The 7,149-nt window shown below is 34.3% G+C and overlaps 2 long non-coding RNA genes across 2 annotated transcripts; both read right to left on the reverse strand.

Moving 5' to 3' along the window:
* Window positions 1–983: 983 nt before the first annotated feature.
* On the reverse strand, window positions 984–3,927 carry LOC131012441 (uncharacterized). The gene is made up of 3 exons (XR_009097325.1): window positions 3,790–3,927; window positions 1,867–1,933; window positions 984–1,265 (listed from the first exon to the last, which is right to left on the reverse strand). It is a non-coding gene; the product is annotated as an uncharacterized LOC131012441 (long non-coding RNA).
* Window positions 3,928–5,150: 1,223 nt separating this feature from the next.
* On the reverse strand, window positions 5,151–7,149 carry LOC131011191 (uncharacterized). The gene is made up of 3 exons (XR_009096782.1): window positions 6,859–7,149; window positions 5,699–5,763; window positions 5,151–5,288 (listed from the first exon to the last, which is right to left on the reverse strand). It is a non-coding gene; the product is annotated as an uncharacterized LOC131011191 (long non-coding RNA).

Genomic DNA, 7,149 nt, shown 5'->3' on the forward strand with positions numbered 1-7,149 from the left:
TACTGTTATCTTAAAACTCAAGCTCAAAACATCTAAATTCTCATCTCGTCCCGTCTTTACTTAGTAGGGAATCTCTCTAAACAATGATATTAGATCCCTTAATCTAAATCATCGTGACTCAGTAAGACAACTCAACAATTCTCTCTCAAAGCCATCTCCAAAGACTATGGCTCATGATACCTCCTCAAGTACCATTAAGGTTGCGTGAGCAAAACTCGCGTCACAAAACAACTCAACATATCGTACAATATGTCATTGCAGCATGCTAATAACTCATCATTAATCATGCTATTATACTCAAGCTCATAACTCAAACTCATAACTCAAACCAACAAGTACTTAAAGCAATTGCTAATTCTCTCAAGCTTTAGCTCTAAGTTCTCATTTCATCCTTCTACTTAGTAAAAAAAATCTCTCTTAACAATGACATTAGATTCCTTCATCTAAATCATCGTGACTTATCACAACTGCTCAAACAATTCTCATCACAAAACATCTCAAATACATCACATCATAACTCATAATTATGCATCCTCAATCATATAACATCATATGATATAAACGCTCTCATGATTCATCATGTAACATCAACATATGCTCTTACAACATAATAACTCATTATTAATCATGTTGTCATCCTCAAACTCAAACTATGCATCTTCAAAGCATAACATCATAACTCATCATATAACCTCAACATCGTGCTCTTCAAAATTTAACGTCAAATAAACTTTGAAATTTTACATACCTCGTTGAGCCTGGTGTGATGGTGCGCTGAGCTCACGGTTGTTAATAACTATTAGTCTAGTGACTCATTCTAGACTAAACTCAAGACTTCTAATTCAGAGCTTTCCTTCGCTCTGATACCACTCTGTCACAGCCCGCCCTAACTAGGGATAGTTAGGCCGAGTGATCCACGACTAGGGATGGGGTTAAAGAAGAAGGGGAAGAAAAGGGGCGTCATTTATAGCCGTAAAACTTACTCATCTTAATAAAACTCGTCATTTTTATTCATTAATACTCAATTGAAAACAGTCTATGAAAGACTGCATAAAAGTTAATTAATATCATTAATCAAGTTATACATCATATGCAACCATTCTCTTAAGACTCAAAGTATGACATAACATACTATAACATCAACAACATCTTGCAGCGGAAAGTAGCTAGACATATGTATGAAGACATATTCTAGACATGTTAACTATTTATTAACAACCCTGGAGACTCCGCTCATTGCAGCACCATCATCACATCAGCTCAACCTGCACATTTAGAAAACATATGCAGGGCTGAGTACAAAAGCACTCAGTGGGCACGTATGCCTAGGTATAAAAATACATGCTTCAAAACTATAAATTGTCATGCCATCATAAACAGTACAGCAAGGGAGTTTTTTCGCTAAAAGGCCCAAGCTTACTAAGTTCATTTGTGATTCTTAAAGTTCGTCTGCAGACTAAGTTCTCTTGTAATCTATCATATCTGGAACTGTGTGCCGGAGAGGTGGCCACCTCTCACGGTCACTTGACCGGCCAACCCGCTAGATGACTCACGGTCACTGGTGTACACTAGTCCTGGCAGGATAGTTATCAACTGCTCAGGACCCGAATTCGATTGCATCATTGGCAAAGCCAAAGCAGATAGATATCATACTAAAATTTAAACATTTTATGGCAAGACAATACTTGAAATAACTTTAACTCAAAGATTTTGTCATGAAATAACTTGCTCAAAGGTAGCATTAAACTCGTTTGATAGATATATAAAACTGAAATTAACAGTTAAATCATCTCATGCATTCATTCGTATAAGAGGCCTACGACAAGCAAGGGATCTCTATATACGTATAGTAAAAGTAATGCCCACCTCGTTGTGTCTCTGTATCAATGAGTAACGTCACTCTCTCCCTCAAGTCGTTACTTCCCAAAAGGACCTTCATCGTTATGAAGAATTGGTGAGAAGTTATAAAAGAAACCTCGATTAATAATCTAATCTCTTTTATGAAACATTAGTATCTCTAATGTTCATCTCTCTTGATTGTTAATCAATATAACAATTATTATCTCTCGTCATTACTCATTAATTATAACATCCTTATGTTATAATTAGCAGCGCTTCAATTAAAAGAAATATTTAACACATCGAAAAGTCCACTTTCTTAGCATATCTATTCGCTCTCATCTCGTCTAATTAACCAATTAGAAAGTTAAACTTTCCATTAGGTATGTGTATTTGAGTCACATGTCAACAAGAATTGACTATGCTCAAATTCTAATTTCACTAAAAATTTCGGCATGACCTATTCATATATAATGTCAGCCACGAGATTTCAACGCGTGAATCTCACTACGTGAACTCGTCTCTCGACTCAAAACTTAACATCTTGACATCTTTTCAACGCAAACCAAACAATTCAAAATCATCAAAACTCTTTATCAGTAAACTATCATTTATACTCGACACCAATTGTTCGAGTGTCAGATACCGACATTTATGTGCGTTAATCATAACTCTCACAACTCACACCATTTAGTCATATCGTATCATCCATCAAAACAAATATAATCAAGTTGTTTTCTAGAAAGTTTTGCTGTTTTTGTGTCATCTTTAAAAATTCATAACAACCAACTCAATCATCATAAACTCTCATACCAATTGATCTCAAAAACTTCATGAAGTGTAGTTCACTCTAAAAATGGTAGTTAACCAAAAAGGTTAAAGGTTTTTGGAGATATTGCTCTTTTAGTGCAGGCTGTCAAAGATTGACAGTTTCTGCCAATTTTGTTTAGGCCATTAGAAACCAAGGCAAACCTTAATAAAATTCCATCAAATTTAATCAGCCAAAACTAAAGGTATCCTTGAAGATTTGGTTAAAAATTTCACAAGAGAAAACGTTCATATGATCTGCCAAATAAACAATGAAACTCATACACTTTTACTGTTGGACAAATATGACAGCAGAACAGGGCATTTTTGAAATAATAAACTGCTCTGTTTCAGAGGTCATAAAAATCGAAATCTTATGTTTTTAGAAAAGTATTGAAGTCTAGTTTCGTTTAAAAAAAACGGTGATGCAAAATCCTTCATGGATTAATAGATATAAACGTTTTTGTGAAGTCTACCAATAGTTGACAGATTCTGTCAAGGATTTTTCAAAATATCTTTAAAATAGCAAACATCATTCAAAAGACATGAAATTTTGCAGCAACGAAATACACATATCATAGATAAACATACTAAAATTTCAGAGCCATCAAGCAATGAAAACTCATCGAACCATAAGCTTGAAACTGCTGTAAAATTTTGACAGAATTCCAGTTTTAATTTCGTTCAACAATTATCATCCATAAATTGTAAATCAATTAGCATGCTCATGTGATATCGTAGAACACATATACGCAATAATATTCATTATGCAACGCCTCAAACTTCACGAATTTAAATAATCATACTCTAAAAATTTATACAATTTTCGTGCTTGGAAAAATACGAATTTAATATATATCGATTCTAGCATACCCCTAAGCACAAATATCAAGTCAAAACGATCAAACAAAAATCGAAAGACAAGCTAATATGTGAAAAACGGGGCTGCCCTCATGGGTTTCATAGCTACGGTTCGTTCCGTTCTTACTCCCTTCATTAAACATGCTCAACATCTACCCAAGAACAACATACTAAAATTTCACGACGATCCGACGTCGTTTCAAAATAAAGTCGAGAATCGACGTTTTTCGACGTCGACGAAAATCGAAAAGAAAACCATCAAAACGTAGGTAGAGATCTTACCTACTTAGATACGTGATCGAAAAGATGATCGGCGCTCGTCTCGGTGCTCAAATCGGAGGTCAAAAGCTTGAACACCAAAGAAATGGTGTTAACGTGAAGTGTGTGTGTGTTTCTAATATGTTTTAGTGTGTGTGCAGCACAAATTAGTGTGTGTGTTGTGTGTGCAGCGTGAGTTAGGTGAGATAGAGGGATAGTGGGCAGTTGGGGGGGTGGTTAGGGGTAGGGTAGGTTAGATATTTAGGATATTAACCCGTTAGTCGTTAAATATCTCGTTTCGTCTCGTTTTAACGATTAACTACCCATACTCTTCGTTACTCGCCCTCTCAACCTCTACTCACTTTCATTGCACTCGTAATTCTATATAAATATAGAAAACACAAGCTCGTTCTCGAAATTCTTATAAACGAGCTCGGTTCGTTTATCGAGAAAATCTAGTTCACTATTCACTCGTCGTCCAAAAATAAAAACTTTCATTATTGGACTCGTATCGAAAAACTAAGAATATTTTTCGACGACGTGCACGTAAGATTTTGAAAGTCGACAAAAAGACGAAATAGCAGTGTTTTACTATTCATCGTCAAAAAGTCAAAATTTTCAAAAACGTCTTAACGGACTCAGATCTCACTTCCGAGTTCACCGTTCTCATTCAAATAATTATCTCGAATTATTCGAATACTCAAACTCAAATACGAATATAAAATCTCACATCATTCTTACATCATCGAAAGAACATCTCAACATCTTTAAAAAAAAAAACTTCATATAACTCCGCATCTCTTTACAAAGTAATCAAACAAGGGATCTATACCCTAATTACTCAAACTTAAGCAATTAAACACGTCATCAAAAGCACGGGTATTACAGATTTTATCCGTTATCTATGTGCGAAAACATTCGTAATATATAGTGGTGTAATGTATGTGGATTTCATACATAACGGAGATTTAAGCGTTATCTATTCTATTATACATAACGGGTTATATCTGTTATCTATAGTATTATATCCGTTATCTATTCTATTATACATAACGATTGTTTATATATAAGTAACGGATTATATCCGTTATCTATAGTATTATACATAACGTTTCAAACCGTCATGAAAGTTTAATATTCACTGTTATGTACACACCTATACATAACGGTTTTTTGATATTAATAACGTTTGGTAATCCGTTATGTATAACGTTTTTGACCGTAATTAAATTTCTATGTCTCCGTTATCTATTAATTTATACATAACAATATAAATGATAAAACCAACAATAATAATATTATATATCATCCAAAATATTTAATTTTATATTATTATCATAAAAAGAATTCATACAAGATTTGAATATAGTCAAAATTCAACAATTGTTCTATCTATACTATTATGCCTTACAAAAATACTAAACATATAAAATATGCAACTAGCTAGCCATATGGTACAACTTTTCTTGTGAATTCACAAGCCTCTTCAGCTCAACGTACGACTCATTTAATCCACCACAAACCTGCCACAAAATCATACAAAGAGCCAACCAAGAATCACAATATAGAGCATCATGCATGATAAACACTTAAAAAGCATATCAAAGTGATTGGTAAAATGGACAAAACCTATCAAGTTACTAAGCACTAAAATCTTCTCCATTTCACATTTTTTAGGAAATATTACTAAGCACTAAAAGTACCCAAAATTGATGCAAGAACTCAGTAGGAATAAGCAAATATGACAGAGTGATGTGAGTTCCATATAAGTTGGCAATTTTTATTAAACTGGTCTAATGTTATCACATCACTCGTATTATCTTTCAAATACACAATCATATACTATATTCTTAATACTAAAAAGTAAATGCCCCTGAGATAAACATATTACATACTATCTACCCTACACACAATTTGGTCGAGGGAGACGAACCTGGAGTGTTAGAGCACTTGTATGCTTAGTCACCAGGAAATTGCACAAGTTCGCTTCATAATCCACTGTTGAATTAACGAAAAGAAGAATCCACATGAATTTATGTTCCTTTCCAAGTGCGACAACTAAGTTAAATATATCAGGTTCCATTACAAACACAGCCAAACTACAACAACAATCGGTGCCATATAAGCATCAAATTCATGGAGTTAAGCTTTTCCCTGCAATGACGAGTGAGCTTATTAAAAGCTGGTAGTCAGCTATGCTTTGAGAAAGAGAAGATGAACTCAAACATAGAGCAACAATTATCAAAGTAAGGATACAACAAATATTATTTCTATTAAGACAATCAACTAGACTATATATTGCTTCAATCGGTATAGACTTTACTGCCAAAAGATTTTTTTTAGGTAGAAGTCATACAAGAAAAGCAAAAACAATAGTCAAGAAAATATTTAGCAGATATTATGATTAGTTACTTATCCTTCACTGGAAAGAAGAGCCCCACTTGAAGGCTCTCGCTGCAGTTGCACTTATACACATAATAAATCCATATAGATGGAAGTTGGGCTCACCCTAAAGAGACGAGAAACTGATGCAATTTCAAAAACCAGAAATCAAGTTTGAGTAAGAAGCAATTGCTAGTAGAGATGCCATCAACCAAAGATAGTGCTTTAGACTAAATTCAAACCACGACGAGCTTACAACATAGAGCTTATGTGAAACTAATGGGAGTAGAGAAGCAATTGTTAGGCTGCTTCTATTTTCTGGATGACCGCAAGACAAAATCAGATGCAGCATAAGTGCTCTATTATATAACGCAGAGATGTAAGATCAATAAGTATACACCAAAGGAAATTGATACCTTAAGTGAGAAACGTCTTGCAATCACTCTCCTTAACTGCACGCCTTCTCTGCAAATGAAAATCAAATGAACCTTCCACTTGAGTGGTGTTATAAAATCAATTGAATACTTATTTGTATTGGGTGATTCAAGTTATTAGTTTGGTACTGAATTTTAACAGAAAACACTAACCAACTATACATACTGAATTGATAAATAACAGACTTGGCATTTGTAACACCTTGAGCAAGCATTCAGTAAAAAGAAGTTACATGATGTTGATGCTCATGAAAAATGCAAGTGAATTTGTACTAACCTCAATAGAGGCCTAGCATCTTAGCTCGGTCACATGGCTGGGATCAAGTTCGGACACATCCTTGTTAGCTTCACGGTCTTCTGCCACATACTCCTGATAATAGGGGAAAAATAAGAAATCGCTATAGAAATGGAATCAAACTGGAGGAAGATGCAAATGGAATCAATCTGAAATAGGATTTACTCAAAGCAACAAAATGGAGTAAGATGCAAATGGAATCAATCTGCAATAGGAAAACAGAGCTCACGTTAAACAGAATCTAAAAAGCACAAAAATGTGAGTCAGTTTTCT

The sequence above is a fragment of the Salvia miltiorrhiza genome, chromosome 2, assembly GCF_028751815.1.
Source record: "Salvia miltiorrhiza cultivar Shanhuang (shh) chromosome 2, IMPLAD_Smil_shh, whole genome shotgun sequence".
In the NCBI taxonomy this organism is placed as follows: domain Eukaryota; kingdom Viridiplantae; phylum Streptophyta; class Magnoliopsida; order Lamiales; family Lamiaceae; genus Salvia; species Salvia miltiorrhiza.